This window comes from Camellia sinensis, chromosome 4, assembly GCF_055761805.1.
Source record: "Camellia sinensis isolate YWXY chromosome 4, ASM5576180v1, whole genome shotgun sequence".
Taxonomy (NCBI): domain Eukaryota; kingdom Viridiplantae; phylum Streptophyta; class Magnoliopsida; order Ericales; family Theaceae; genus Camellia; species Camellia sinensis.
In genome coordinates, this window is record NC_138964.1 from 101851390 (window position 1) to 101869091 (window position 17702).

Genomic DNA, 17702 nt, shown 5'->3' on the forward strand with positions numbered 1-17702 from the left:
GGTGATAGTGCAACTCAAAATCATAGTCCTCGATGAACTCCATCCACGTCATCTGCCTCAAATTCAAGTCTTTCTATGTGAACAGATATTTCAGACTCTAATGATCCGAGAATACCTCGAACCTCTCACCATAAAGGTAGTGCCTCCAAATCTTCAAGGCAAAAATCACAGCTGCTAACTCTAGGTCATGGGTATGGTAATTTCTCTCGTGTATTTTTAACTGCCGCGAGCCATAGACTACTACTTTCCTTTCTTGCATCAACACACAACCCAAACCCTCTCGTGAGGCATCACAATAAACTGCATAACCCAAACCTCTCTCCAGAATAATCAAAACTGGAGCGGTGGTAAGTCTAACTTTCAACTTTTGGAACAACTTTTCACAAGTCTCACTCCATACGAATTTGACCCCTTTCCGCGTCAATCTAGTCAACGGTGAAGCTAGTTTGGAGAAATCCTTCACAAACTGGCAGTAATACCCAGCTAATCCCAGAAAACTGCGGATCTCAAAAACACTCTTAGGCTGTGCCCAATCTTGCACTGCCTTAATCTTGGATGTATCAATAGACACCCCTTCCCCGGAAACCACATGGCCTAAGAACTTAACTTCTCTTAGCCAAAACTCACACTTCCCAAACTTGGCATACATCTTATGGGCTCTAAGCAACTCAAGCACCACTCTTAAGTGTTCCTCGTGCTCCTCCTCAGAAGGTGAATAAATCAGAATGTCGTCCACGAAAACGACCACAAAGTGATCTAAGAATTTTCGGAATATCCGGTTCATCAAGTCCATAAACACTGCCAGTGCATTGGTGAGCCCAAAAGGCATCACCAGAAACTCATAGTGGCCATACTACGTACGGAATGCCGTCTTCGGAATATCCTCCTCCCTGACCCTCAACTGGTGGTAACCCGATCTCAAGTCTATCTTAGAGAAACAACGGGACCCCTTCAACTGGTCAAACAGATCATCTATACTGGACATAGGGTATTTATTCTTAACCGTAGCCCGATTCAATTTCCGGTAATCAATACAAAGTCTCTCAAGGCGCCATCTTTCTTTTTACCAAAGAGGGCCGGTACTCCCCACGGCGAAACACTAGGGCGGACAAAACCTTTATCTAGCAACTCCTGGAGTTGAATCTTCAGCTCACTCAACTTGGCTGGGGCAAAACGATAAGGTGCCATAAAATCGGCGTCGTGCCGGGCACTAAATCAATGGAAAACTCCAGCTCTCGATGTGGTGGCAAACTAACAAGGTCCTCGGGAAAAACGTCCGAGTACTCACAAACCACTCTCGACAATACAGTCTGGGTCTCATCACACTCACTACTCATAAAGCTAGCGAGAAGACCACTAAGCTCACTCCGCCCTCGCAGATCATACACCGGTGGCAACACACTACCAACCCAATCTCTCAAGAAATGGAAACAATCCCCGCTCAAGGTACATACTGTGACCCTCTGGCGGTAACAATCAATAACTGCTCGGTATGACAATAGCCAGTCCATACCCAAAATAACATAAAACCCCGACATAGCCATAACTACAAAAGAAAATGGAAGTCGGTGGTCGGCGACCTCTATATCGCACCCTCTACACCCTTGTTTCAAAATCAATTCACCCCCAACAGGTGATACAACACAAATAGGAGATGTTAACTGTGCCAACTCCAGCCCCAAAACAGATGCAAATGCAGCAAATATAAAGGAATGAGATGCACCCGTGTCAAGCAACACATTGGCAATCGAGTTGCAAAACAAAAAGGTACCTCTCACAACAGATGGAGCCGATACTAGATCCTGCGCGGTAACAGCATACACACGCCCAGTAGGCCCCTGATCTACCTGCTCACCCCTAGGAGCAAAAGACTGCTGCACAGACTGAGACGATGAAGCCCCTTGATTGGCCCTCGAGGCCTGTACTAACTGTGCTGGCTGAAAACTCTGCGTCTACCTAGAACCAGATGCACCTGATGTGGCACTCAACTACGGGCAAAACCTCTTCAGGTGCCCCACCTGACCACACTGGTAACAAGAGAGCGGCTGGCCTCTGCCCTGACTCTGGCTCTGAGGTCGAGCTGAAGATGAAGCTACTCTCTGCCCTCCTCCCTTTTGCGGGCAAGCTGGAGACTTGTGGCCTAACTGACCACATTTGTAACAAGTAATGTCTCAATGACTGCCTCTCCCAGAACCTGCACTCGGCACTGGAAAGGTAGATCTCGCAAAACCACTCTGGGTCTGCTGAGGGTTAGAACCCCTCTGCCTCCTACCATCCCCCTGGCCATCCTGACTCCTCTTGGAGCTCCTCATCCTCTCCTCCTCCTCGTGCATCATAATCTCCATATGGGCCGCGGCATCCACAAGACGCCCATATTCCTGGGTCATTGATCCCCCCAACTCTCATCTTGAACCCATGCCTCAACTTCTTCTCAAATTCCAGACAACGGCGTTCTTCAGACACCATAAGCTCAGGTGCAAACCTGGATAAACTGGTAAATACGGCCTCAAACTCGGCCACTGAAGAACTCAGCTGCTTAAGCTGACAAAACTGGTCCCTCAGCTTCTCCCTGACAGCTAGAGATAAGAACTTCTCCTGGAAAGCATCTACAAAGGCCTCCCATGTGCCACCAATACGACCCCTCATGAATTTCCACCACTAACCTGCGTCTCCCTTCAACTGGAAGGACGCCAAGGTGACAGCTGGAGATAAGAACTTCTCCTGGAAAGCATCTACAAAGGCCTCCCATGTGCCACCAATACGACCCCTCATGAACTTCCACCACTGACCCGCGTCTCCCTTCAACTGGAAGGACGCCAAGGTGACAGCTGGAGATAAGAACTTCTCCTGGAAAGAATCTACAAAGGCCTCCCATGTGCCACCAATACGACCCCTCATGAACTTCCACCACTGACCTGCATCTCCCTTCAACTGGAAGGACGCCAAAGTCACCTTCAAAGCCCCGTCTTTGATGCCAAGCATCTCAAACGTTTTCGTCATCTTCTCAAGCCACTCATCAACCTTAAGTGGCTCTTTCAGATCACCGACAAACTCATCTGGATTTGGTCGGAAAAACTCCCTCTTTAGAAAAGAAGGCCCTACATCAACAACTTGGGCCTGGGCTTGATTCTCAGCCCTAAGAATGCCCATAGATTCCCTCAATGCTCCTGCCATCTCGCGGGCTAAGGCGCCCATGGCCTGTTGACCTACTGGCTCGACCACATTGGCCTGACCAACACCCTCCTCCTGCGCCAGAATCTCATCCGGTATAGGCATCTCCTGCCTCATAGGCCTACCTCGCCTACCACCACGTCCTCATCCTGACATCCTAATAAAGGTAACGAAGAACATTAGCACATTCACAAATGTGCCGAAGCTATAACACTCGCGTCCTAATACCTTGGACAGCTATAATTCATTCCACGTAACCACATAATCACATAAGCACCTACGAATTTTATTTCTGGATAATGATAGTCTCGAGGCGTTACTACAGTTCCGATTAGAAATAGCATTGATCAAGTGCTTTTCCAACAAGACTCACCGAAACCCAAGGATCCAACCAACATCCTAGAAACTAAATCCCATACCCAAATAGTCACATAAACATGTTGTCAAATAAACACATAATGTCATACATAAGTCTCTAACAAGCGAGACAAACCCATTGTGGTACTAACCACTTCCCGCATACCAACAGTATTCGAACCCGGTACGCTCTGATACCAAGTTGTAACGCCCTCGAAATAAACCCATAAATCATACAATCTTGACATGCTTAGACATAAGAGAATAAAGCATAATTTCATTCATCAGAGTATTCATTACAAAAGTATTACATGTTGACATCAAAAGTAAATGCCCTACGGGCTTACAACTTTTCAAGTCGACACATGGTTACAAAAAAAGAGTACTAACTCAAAACACAAAATAAACCCTTGGCTTGATTTACATGTCATACAAAAAAATAAACAAGAGCCTTCAACTCCCACAACCATCCAAGCTAAGACCTCGGAGGCGGCATAATACCTGAACCTGAAAAATGATGTCCCATATAGGGTGAGCCAACGCCCAGTAGAGATATGCTAAACATAATATGAGCAATAACTAAAACATTAGCATTCGATAAATGTTTAACTCATATATACCAACTTATAACACATTTCAATTTCATTACAAATATGTCCATGTTTCATTCCATTTTCCATTACTTATCCATTTCTCAATTTATGAATAAGGCTCAGAACTTGGCCAATAATTTAATGAGACTATAACTCATATCAAAACACTTCTATAATTCACAATAGATATACATACTTGTTGTATCAATACCACATCAAAACACTTCCATACTTCATAAATGATACACAGATTCGCTGTATCAATAACACATTAAAACACTTCCATACTTCATAAATGATACACAGATTTGCTGTATCAATGGAGTTCATCCCCTATCTCCTCCCAAATAAAATCCGGTTTAGGAGTCCATCCCCTATCTTCCCCTAAACCGTGGAGTGCATCCCCTATCTCCTCCCACGCAAGACAATGTATATAAACACATATCATATACATGAGCAGTCAATACATAAATTTAATGTATTATTCCAACCGTCATATTCGATGACATAATCAATTGATTAGTTTTAATTCGCCTAATCATCATGCATTGTCTACAACAATCAAGACTATCCTCCACCAATAGCCCAAAGCAATTTATTTCTAAATAGATAATAAATGCATCAATAGATAATTTGACAACAATTTCATAAGTGAGCGATTAATAAATCCAACTCCACCATTCCCTCTTATAATGAGCCAATTTCATTATTTCCAACTCAATTCCATATTTCCATAACATTTCCAAATTAATTATATAAATTAATTCATACAACAATTTAGGGCTTTCTTCCCCTTTTTCTCTATAATGACCCAAAGGTCCCATATATCATCAACAACATCAATACCATCATTTTAAGAACCAAGATACACATTTATGAGTCAAAATAACCAAACCCCTCTTTATTCATTTTGAAACCCTAGCACCCAAAATTACCCAACTTTAATATTACATCAAAATGACCAATAGTTTATGTCAAAGACCATAAAAATGAGTAGTTATCCCTACCTCAAATTCGGAGCTCAAAGGAGAAGATGAAGAAATTTGAAAGTGCTCCAAACCCCAATATTTTCAGATCAAAATGTAGCCTTCAACAAGCTCCACACTTTTTGCATAGGCCTAAGGATAGAAGATCACTCCTACTAGATCAAACTCTAGAGAGAAGTTGGAGTTTTAGAGTGAGGTTCTCTCCAATGGAGGTTTTGAAAAAGTAGGAGAGAGAAAGAAAGTCAAAAAGTGATCCAAAATTTCACTTTTTGAACTGATATAAGAGTCGCCCCGCTCGAGTGTGGAACTCCCCGCTTGAGCGTCAGACACAGACTCACGCTCGAGCGTGAAAAGCGCTGCTTGAGCGTCGATTGCACACTACCAGAAGTTTTGCAGACCATGGTCTCCGCTCGAGCATCAGACTCCCCGCTCAAGCGGAGGAACAAAATCGAAAGGGTCCGCTCGAGCGTCAAAACTCCCGCTCGAGCGTACGATGACCTGCAGAGAAAATCCTGGGAGATGACAAATCACGCTTGAGCGTCAAAACTCCCACTCGAGCGGAGAAGCAAAAACAAAGGGCCTGCTCGAGCGTCAAAAGCCCCGCTCGAGCGTGAAGGCCAAAATCTGGGCATCAACTTTTGGTTTCTAAACACAACCAACCTGTTCCAAACCTGCCCAACGCAACCCAAGACTCAAATACAAAGAGTAAAGGATGAAGATGAGAATAAGACAACAACATAACCACGGAACCAAGTCCGGAATACAATAAACAAATGAAGGAAAAATTGGGATCGCTATAAAGCAGCTACCTGGAATGATTCACTCAGGAACATTCCCCCTGCATAAATCTCGTGTAGAATTACTTAGAAATCTTGGACTTGACTAATGATGGTTTTTGAGTACACCATTTTGAATTCCAAAAATCGACCAACGACAAATTTCTTTGCCCCAGCATCCTCGGTCTGATATTTTTTGTGCAAAGCATCCCACAGCTCCTTTGCATACTTCCTGGCATAAAACAAATTGAATAGTGTATCTGCTAAGCCATGCAAACATAATTCTGGCAAAGGAAGTGTGACTGCTTCCAAGCATCTAGATCAGCTTCTATTTGTCTTGTGCATTCTCTTCCACGGCTAGTGGATCCTCACTCAAAAACCTCACAAGGCTAAGAGTAGTCAGGTATAATAGCATCTTCTCCTACCACCTCTTGAAATTCACTTCGGTGAACTTCTTCGGGCACTGATGGTTGAGCGGTCCTCCCTGAATAGTAGAAGTAGCAACAGGGTTGACCATAGAGGTCACAACAACAAGGTTGACCGCAGAGGCCACAGTAAGGGTTGGCTAGCCAGTTGTTCCGAGGATTTGATCCCCACCAACATTAGCAATAGCACCAACAGCATCAGTGACAATTGCCATTTCTGAAAAATACAACTGAATTTCACTATTCTGTGTTTTCAGAAATTAAACTTCACATTAGAAAATCACAAAGTTGAAAATTTAATCAAAACTAGTCTCACCACTTACCTTAGAATCGAACATGGTCAGGAAAGTTTCCCGAAAAACTGGAGGGGTCATACCGGTCCCACTTAAGACCCAGTTAACCTTAGACAAAACTTTCAGGAGCATGTTGACTCCTACTCCATGGGAAGCAAATTTAGAATTAAGTTTTCCAGAGGACAAATTAGGTTAAAATAAATCAAGTTTCAAAACTCACTACAACAAAAGTAATCAATGGTGACAAAAAGTAGTGAAAAAAATAAATTTCGTCACTAAATAAGAATAATTCGTGACGCATTATAAAATTTTGTCACATATAATAAAAAAATGAAACTAATAGGTGACAATTTATTTTCGTCAACAAATATTTCTTTTTAGGTGAGGAAAAATTAAGTTTCGTCACCGAAGGTTTTCCCGCTAATTTTTTTTGGTGGCGCCAAAATTTTAAGACTTTTGATGAGAAAAAAATTTGTCACCAATTATAAAATTATTAGTGAAGAATATATTTTCGTCACCAATAATTTTATATATATATTTTTTTTTTGAGAAACTTGATTTTAAATATTTTAAGACCATTTGGTTAGAAATATATTTTTGTCAGTAATAATTTTTAATATTTTGAGACGTTTTAGTGAGGAAATTATTTTGTCACTAATTTTGGAGGGAAAATTTTGACATATTGGGTGGTAATAAAAAAAAAATAGACTACTATCTTTTTTCTCTCTTTTTTTTTTTGTTTATCAATTTTCCTCTCCTCTTCTCTCTCTCTCTCTCTCTCTCTCTCTCTCTCTCTCTCTCTCACGCAAAACAAAACACAAGTTAATTAGCTCTCTAAGTAACCTATCGTGATGAAAAATAGTGAAAAAAATAAATTTCGTCACTAAAAAGAATAATCCGTGACGATTTATAAAATTTTATGACATATAATAAAAAAGTAAAAATAATAGGTGACAATATTTATTTTCGTCAACAAATACTTTTTTTTAGATGAGGAAAAATTAAGTTTCGTCACTGAAGGTTTTCTTGCTAATTCTTTTTGGGTGGTGCCAAAATTTTGAGACTTGTGGTGAGAAAAAAATTTGTCACCAATTATAAAATTATTAGTGAAGAATATATTTTCGTCACCAATAAATTTTTTTGTATTTTTTTTTTCAAAAACTTGATTTTAAATATTTTAGTGATGAATTTTTTGAGAAATATATTTTTGTCAGTAATAATTTTTAATATTTTGAGACTTTTTAGTGAGGAAATTATTTTGTCACTAATTTTGGAGGAAAATTTTGACATATTGGGCGGAAATGAAAAAAAATAGACTACTAACTTTTTTTTAAAATTTTTTTATCAGTATTGCTTTCCTCTCTCTCTCAAAATAAAACACAAGTTAATTAGATCTCTAAGTAACCTACACTACAGGAAATTACACTTTTGGCAACCAAATTTGGTGACTAAAAAAAATTTAGTTGCCAAAAGTATTGGAATTGGCAACCAACAATTATATTAGTTGGCAAAAGTCACTGCTACAAAAATACTTAAAGATCACACTTACAGAAATTAAAACATGACACTTTTAATGAAAGTGTGATTGAAAAACTCAATTAATATTTTAATCACACCTAATTTAATTAAGTAGGATAATATTTATTTTTTAAGTCACTTTCTAATTAAATGTGATTATATATAATTTTTTTAATTAAATGCGATTATATATATATTAAATTTTATTTTTATATTTAATATTCCCTCATCCTTAGTCTTAAGAATAGGAAGCATCGTTCGAAATGTCTACAGCCTCCCCCTCTCTCTTTTCAAACCCTTATTTTGAATCTGAGGAAACTGATCGACTCACTCACTCTTTCCCTAAACCCTAATCTCTCTCAACCGATTGAATCAACAATGATTCATCTTAGTGATTTCGATTCATCTCAGAGAGGGGGTGAGAGATTCATCTCAGTGATTAATCTCTCTCAACCGATCGAATCAACAATGAGACCTGTTGATGTTGCCACTACTCTTTGTTTCATCTCTTCCTCTTTTTTCTGCTTCATCTTTTTCCTCTCCTTCTACTCACACACGAAAACTACTTTTACCTACCCAATAGTTTAGTCAATTCAAGGGTTTTCGAACCCAAAACCTCAAAGAAAATGATGATACAAAATAAGAAAGGTAGGGTTCGAATTTGGACCACAACGGAAAAAGAAGAAAAACAGTTAGTCTATGAAAGTCTTTTTTGGGGGCAATTTTTAAGCTTTATATTTTCTTCTTTTTTTATTATTTTTTTATTTTTAACGATTAAGGGCTTAGTTTGTTGCTAATATGTACCTTGTTTTTGGAGCTATATATTATATTTTCAATTGTCTTTTTCTTTTTTCGTTTTTTTTTTCCTCCCTTCGAAGGCTGCAATTGAGTGCATGCTACTAATAATTTTTAGTGATTTGCAGGTCTAGAAGGTTCGAATTTGGACCACAACAGAAAAAGAAGAACAACAGTTAGTCTATGAAAGTCTTTTTTGGGGGTAATTTTTAAGCTTTATCTCTCTCTCTCTCTCTCTCTCTAGGTTTATATATATTTGTTCTAAGCTTTATATATATTATACTTCAAATTGAATGAAAGGTGGATTTTCGGTTGTTTTGTTTTAGCTACAAATGTTGCAATCTTTCTCTTTCCATTTGTTGAAATCAACTAGATTTAAGTTGTTGCCCTATTTGTTGCAATAGATCAATTTTATGTTGATTGATAATTGGAATTTTATGGAACAAAATAGCCTAGAAACTTGGAATCAAACCGATTTCTACAACTCAGATACATATCTTCAGTGGTCTGATTCCAATCCAAAATTTATGGAACTGTACAGACCAGTTCAATCGTAGGTCCACTCCAAAACTGAATCAATCTGGTCCACGAAAACTAGTTACTATAGTACAATTTATAACCCCAAATAAAACTATTCAAACCTAAAACCCTAGCCCATTAATATCCTAACAAAATCCTACCTCATGGCATTCAATCTAATACCCAATCCTCTCAAAATGATGGTTGTAGAACCTGTATCTTTCAAAGCTTTTGGGGAAGTGTATTAGAATCCTTTATTTTTATTTTTATTTTGGAAATCTTTGGTGTTGTTGTACGTTGGTTTTGGAGGAATATAATCCGATTTAAACTTGTTGGGTTTGGTTGTTCGCACTTATTCTTGTCAAAAGTTCCTTGGAGACTTAGAAATTCTATTCTAGGGTCGACCTTTACCTGTTGGTGAAGTTTCTGGGAGTGTTGCTAAAAAATAGGGTAGACACCAGATTGGAGAGGGTCGACCCTCTTATGTCTGTGTGTTAGTTGCTGGAAGATAGGGTAGACAACAGACTGGGAGAGGGTCGACCCTCTTATGTCTGTGTGTTAGTTGCTGGAAGATAGGGTAGACACCAGACTGGGAGAGGGTCGACCCTCTTATGTCTGTGTGTTGGTTGCTGGAAGATAGGGTCGACCCCCACCTGTCTAAGGGTCGACCCCTGCGTGTTTTTTTTTTTCTAGATTTCTGAGGTTCGAATGGGCCCTATCTAAAAGGGGTTTTTGGGCTCATTATTTTATTTGACCTTAGGGCTTTTCCTCACTACTATAAATAGGCCCAAACCATTTTTTCCCCATGATTTTCCTTCCCTTTTTCCTCTTAAACCGTGATTTCTCTCTTCTCTCTCTAAAACTCAAACTTTTTCACTTAAATCTCTAGATCTACTCACCTAGAGTGATCTTTTCACATTGGTCCTTTGAGATAAAGTGTAGAGCTTGTCAGGAGCTACGTTTTGATCTGGGCAAAACGTGGTTTCATTGCCATAGACATTTGAGCTTTCTCTTCTCTCTCTCATCTAAGCTTGAGGTAGGGATATTCTACTCTTCAATATGAGCTTTAACCTAGATATTTGTCATTTTGTATAAATGGTGGGGTTTGGGAAGATTTTGGTAAAAGTTAAGGTTTGGGTTTTAAACTAAAGGGGATTTTTCATGTTGATTTACAAAGTAACCTTGGGGGTTTGTGAATGAGGTTCTTTATTGCTGAAGTGGTGAGATTTGGACCTATGGGTTGATATTTTGGAAAAAATGAAAATTTTGCCCTATGTTGAGTTGAAATAACTATTTATGTAAATAATGAAATTGGTTTGGGAATTATGAAATTGGGGGAAATGTGATTCAATGGTGTAGTTTGGTTTGATAAATCACACACCTATGGAATTTGATAAATTATCTATTGATAGATTTATTTATCTGTTTAGATATATCTGTTTTGGGCTATCGGCGAAGAATAGCTATGATTGTTGTAGAAACTGCATGAGAATTAGGATGATTGAAACTAATCAATTGAATTATGACATTGAATATGATGGTTTGATTAAACCACTGAATATGTGCTTTGATTAGTCATTGTATATGACAAAGTGTTTGAATACATTGTATATGTATCTTTGTTTGGGAGGAGATATGGGATGTACTTTATTATTTGGGAGGAGATAGGGAATGGACTCCATTGATAATTAAGTTGGCCGGAGTGTCCAGGGTGAAAGTCCCGAAATCTTATATATTTATGGGCGCCGGTTCTCTCGGACGTGGTTCCGTAAAATGGCAAGAAATAAAAGTGTTGGATTTGATGAATGTATTGAATTATGAACCATTGAGTTGTAGTCTCATATTGGTTGCTTGATAATAATGAATTTGGATAATTGATTTACCCGAAATGGTAGAATGGAAATGAATTGAGATATCGGTTATCTATATTGAATGACGTTGAAAAGAATATGTGTTGGTTAAGAATGTTGCACATTTATCTGATGCTCATATTTTAGTTAATTCTCATGTATGGTTTAGCATATCTCTCCTAGGCTTTGGCTCACCCTACTAGGGAAAGCATTTTCAGGTACAGGTGACATGCCACCTCCAAGGACATAGCTTGGGAGGCTTGGAGGCTAAAGGCTTTACTTTTGTGATTTCATTTTTGTGTTTATATGTCTTGTTTTAAGCCGAAGGCTTTAATTGTAAAGAGCTTCTGACTCTCTCTTTTGTTGTAACTGAGTTATTACTTGGAAAGATGTAAGCCCTTACGGCATTTATTTTGTTGTTCTAAACTAGAGTTACATGCTATGGTTTCAAGATGGATATTTATGAAAGTGTAATGCATGTGATATCTTTTGTAATATTAACTCTGATGAATGAAAGTATAACATTTCTGTTATGTCTCTAAACCTTATGAATGGTTGATTTGTATAATATTTTGAGTGCGTTACATTGGTTCTCTAGAAATGCTAGTACCTAGTCTTTGTAAATCAAGCAAATACAACCCTTCTTAGAAACCCAACAACCTTTCTCTTCTATATTTGCAAACCGTAACCTCACAAGGTTTCCATAGCAAAATCAGAGTGGGTGTCTTCTCCTTCAAACTCTTTGATTTCAAGAGAATTCTCTCTTTCATGTACCATGAATATCAATAAACGTTAATCTTATGTAACCCAAGGGTACTCTTGCTTTTACTCCCCACTACAAATTGACCAAATCATAATATAAAAAAACTAAGATCAATGATTAAATGGATGTTTCTTACATTAATTATCGGCACAAATGGATCATGGTTGTAGAGGGGAGGGAAAAAGTTGAGCTACTCATAATGTCCTTTCCAACAGTCTTGCACTTCCCTTAGTTGCACAAAGCAAGAGCAGGAGCAAGGGCATACAGAAAAGTCTAAGGTTGAAAGTGTGTATGAAAACATTTATGTATTTTATATGTAGATGTATTGTAAGAATTTTTAGACATTGTTGTGGAAGGAAAAAAATGATAATATTTCGATTTATTTGTCATTTTTTGTCGTTATTTCATTCTAATGTAGATAGATATGTTTATATGTTTCTGTCGCAGATACTATATATTTGTTTACCACATATTTTCATGTATTGGTAGTTTTTCCTTTATTTTTTGAGAATTCATATAAGTGGTTCCATCCTAGTTAGAAACACAATTCTATTTCAACAAGAATGCAACTTTAACTTGATTATTCCTCTGAATTGTAGAATTCCAGTTTTCGAGAAGAAATGTCACCCCCAATATGCATTTCTTGCGACTAATATACTTCCAAACAACCATACACTCTCAAATTTTCTCCTCTTATAAGTGACCCTTGCCTAAATAATGATGATTCTTGTCCTCCCTTAAATAATGAAGCAAGCAATGCTCCTCTTGTGTTGGGAAATATTAGGTAACCTTCTCCACCTCCTGTTCTTGCTTAAGTACATCCAGATTTTCTGCCAATTTCTCCATCAAGAGTTGCAGATCTAAGACCTGAGCCAACAAAACCTTTTCAGGATGGGATGATTGGCTCTAATTCCTATCAACGTTTATATATTGTAGGTTTTGTGTACTAAATTTTGATCATAACTCTGATAACACAATTCGCACAGTTTTTGGCAATTTCTATTTTGATTACAATTTTATGCCTACATAACATTTTATGTTGATTTTTTATTATTGCTGAACAAGATGCTAGTTTCATTTATCTTTCATTGCAACTAGTAAAAATGATGGATGATTTTTTGAGATTGGCACGAGAAAATATTGCAAAAAATTTAGAAACATGTGGTGTTCTTGCTGGTTCATTGGTAATTGGTACAAGATTTGTGAATACAAAAATAAAATGATAACTATGTTTAGATATTTTATGCTTGTGGTTACTTATTTACTTGATCACATTTTGTAGAAAAACAGGGTGTTCCATATCACTACACTGATAGTCCCAAAGCAAGAGTCAACTTCAGATTCGGTAAGATAATTTTTCTATAGTGTGTTAATTACTGTGGTGCTATTATTTCTCCTCTGCTTTCTCTTCTCTTTTTTTTTTCTTTTTAATTCTAAATCTTGTATATTTCTGTCTTGATATTTCAGCTTTGTCAGTTTTTGATGTTGTCAACTTGAAACTAATGAATAGCTAATTGCAAATCGAGTACAACTTTGGTATTTTTTTGGTAGAACTAAGGTTCTATCATTAAGTGATATGATATCTAAAAATGCCAAAATAGTCCCATTTTCCATTTTGATATATTTATCATGCTTTTGAACCGATTCAAATGAGGCAACATTCCTCACTAGTTAATGTGTCTTAAAATGGAGGTGAGGTGGTTATGAAAGAAAGCAATTTAAGTTAAGGGTTTTGATGAAAATAGTTTTTGATAAGTTGCAATTTTAAAACATGGGCAAAATATCGTGGTTAGTCTCAAAATATCGTGGTTAGTCTCTTGATATTTGAAAAAAAAATAACAGTAGAATAAATTTTTTTGTTGTTATTATTGTTGTGAAAACACTTAAAGTCTGAGGGAACTCTCAATCATAGCCGTTCCACAGCAGTGGCATCAAATCTTATAGAAAGCTTTTGTATGTGTCATCGATGTCGAGTCATGCCCCATACCTGCAGCATGTCATGTAGTGTCCATGTGAGCCATTGGTTTCACGATGGCAGTTTTTTATTTGTAGCTACTGATAATTTGAATGATACTTATCAATACATTTTTTAATGTTCAATGTCAGACCTTGAATGAAGAAGAAATTTTTGAAGTCCAAGACAAATATTCGCTTTTTCCTTTTGGTTGGATCCATGTAAGTGTTTCAGTACCTTGAGGAAGGAAAAGCATCAACCTGAGAGCAGGGAAGAAAGCTGCAACTGTATCTGTGTGGTTGTTGCTAGTGCTGTTTGTGCAAGGCTTTTCTCGGGTTTATTCTCTCGTTTTGCTTGCTTTTTCTCTCTTGAGGGTTAGTGTATTTTGTATTGTTTTTGGCTACCCTATTAAATGTTCTTGTTTCCTCATGTGGCAAACGAACATTCCTTTGTGTGGTTTATTTTAGGATGATTCTCTTTATAGTTTATTTAGTTTAGTTTATCTGTTTGGTTTTGTTTCTCTTTTATAGCTCTAGTTTTTTTAGTTTGCTTTTGTAAGGCCTGGGGAATGCCCCTTCTATATCTCTAATGTTTTTCTTGTTTGTTTTCTTTGGTTTTTGATGATGTTTGGAAGTATACTTGCAAATCAAGATCAAGTTTTGAATTTTTTTTTCTTGAACTAATAATTAGTTCTAGTTGCAAATCTAGATCGAGTGTTATTTATTTTTATTTTTTTTTTGTGGACTCCACGATAGTTCATTTTAGAATTTGCTATGATGGTTTTTTTGTTATACTTAATGGTTTATATTATTAAAGTTGTTTGATGAATATATTTTGATTTATAATATAAACTGTTTAGTGGATTTTTTTTGTGGAGTGATGTATAATAGCTAGTGGATTTCTTAGTACAATTAAAAGGCTATTGGGATATGAGCAGAGATAATTGCGAAATAATAATTGAAATTGAAATTAAAATATAAAATATGGAACAAGTTTAGTGACGAATTTGTTTCGTTATTTGTACTTGTTATTATGACAAAGTGATTATTCGTCGCTAATAAACATTTTTTGTGACAAAATTTATTGCAGCTTATAATGGAAGTTTTCATTGATTTTGTTGTTTGGTGGAGAAACATTTCGCCACGTATATATATATTTGCGACGAAATATATTTTGTCACGTATATATATATTTGCGACAAAGTATATTTTGTCACCCATGTATGACTTTTGGAGACGAAAAATTTCGTCACCTTTACATCTTACTGTGACGAAATTATTTCCTCATCAATGATCAATACGTGTGACAAATTTATTCGTCAACTAAAATTATAAATATGGTACTGAATAATTATTTGGTGACGAAAATGAGAATTTTTCGCGACAAAATGTTGTTTTATTGGTGACAAAAAATTTCATCACTAAAGTAATTTCATTGGTGGCGAAATTATTTTTCGTCACGGTGGCTTTTAGTGACAAACATTCAATGACGAAACTGGTGATGAAAATATTTCCTCACAAATATCTATAGTGACGAAATTAGCTCTTTGGAGACAAACAAAATTCGTCATTCAAGACCCAATTTGTTGTAGTGACTTACGAGCAATTTAAAATTTTCTCACCAAATTACATGCAATTAAAAAATTGCTACAACATTTACAAGCAAATAAAATGCTTTCAAGAAATTACAAGCAAACAAACTTGCTTCAACATATTGGTAAATAACCACAACTAAAACTCAAGTAAAAAATGCTTCAATCATAAAAGAAAGGTAAACCAATCCATAATGATTCAATTTGGTCCAAAAAATTTTTCCACACTTAGGTATGTATGTTCAACAAAAAGGTTAGAAGTCCAAAACCTTTGTTGTAATCTCAAATTCTATTCATTTGGTTTTGTATTTGTCTTTCCATTTTCTTTTGTATAGGTATTCCTGTAAAGAAAGTTAGCAGAAAAATACAACAAAATACAAAACAAATAATCTAAAGAAACTGTAAAAGTAATAAATTATTTAAGACCTTCTAGCAAACTATTTAATAGCAAAATTAACGAATGAATTAGAATACTTGACAAGTTACAAAAAATTTATAACTCCAAATAATTAAATTAAATTAATAGGCAAGAGTTACATATGAATTTATCACACAATAAAAATATTCTAGCCTAGACAATTAACATATAAATAACTCATGTGAATAATTCTAGAAATTAGAAAGCAATTAGCATGCAAATTACATTACAAATCTAGAAAATAATAAGCACGTAATATAAACTAGCATCTTGAAAATATGAACATGTATTTTATACTAGAAAAATACAAACTAATTAACATGCCAATTTTAACTAAAACATTTAAACACTCATAAGCATACAAATTATATTATAAAATTTAAAATAAAAAGGCATGCAAAGCATGGTAGGAAATTATAAATCATGCTCATAAAATAAAATTATACTAGAGCTAAATAGGCATGCAAATTATGCTAGAGATGTAGAAATAAAAAGCATTCTTCTTAAATTGAAAAATTAGAACATAACATTGCATATATTAATATACTAAACTAAATATGAATTTCTAATCATGGACTCCAAGGAGTGAAACAATGGACTAATCAAAAACTGTTTCGGTTTTATTTAATATTATGACAAACAGTGCTATACTTTACAATAATAAACAACTAGCATGCTACTTCTAAAATTTTGATCTTCTGGAAACAATACCAAGCATATATATATATATATATATATATGGATACCTACTTAAGTAAATATGAATTGAATCACAAATAAATAAACAGCGGACTTGTCAATTTTGGATATAGTTCTGGTTTTTTTTTTCTTTTTTCTTTTTTCATTTTTTCTTTTTATTTTTATAATTGAGTACTAGTAGTAGCAAAGCTAACATAAATTAATCTATTACAGAATACATATGAATCTATTTGACCAATTTTATGGGAAACATATAATCTGTTTTAAGATTGTTGTACAAATTGTGTAATTTAAATAAAATAAACAAACATATTCATACTTAATTAAATTGATTTACAGAATAAGAAATCATAAATCTAACTCATGCTAGAGATTACATTTTGATGAACACAAATATTTAACAAAACTTAAGGAAAAGAAAGCAAACCAAAACCTGTGTGATACCACAATCTCTTTAAAATAGATTCGTCGTCTCACTATGGGTGCTGGAGGTATGTCAGCGTCTGTCTCCCAAGATACAACGGTGTAGAACATGCTAACTCAAAAGCACCTTCTATTAGCTCTGGCGAACTGACAACAGCAACACTTTCTCACTCAAGAAGAATATATTATGGGGCAGACTGACTATAATATGAGAGCAAAATTTCTATGTTGAAACCAAGGAAGATGACCTCTTTTTATACACAATGGGGGAGAGAGGAGGAGCTTCCTAGCCATGAAGGCTGGCAACAAATGCAGCCAATTACTCATTCAAAACTGATGGAGTAATACACAAAACTGATGGGGAATAAGTGTGTGAGTTACGCACTCTATATACACGTGTGTATATTTGCAGACGCCAAACAAACCTGGCCTTAAAAGATTAGGTTGATGGGCCACCAATCTGGCCTAGCCCAAACCTAACCCATTTTGTCAAGCCTCAAGCCTAAGCTCAAATCCCAAGATCCATAGACCCGGCCCGGTTCGGTCTGGGTGGACGGGTAGCGTGCGCGCT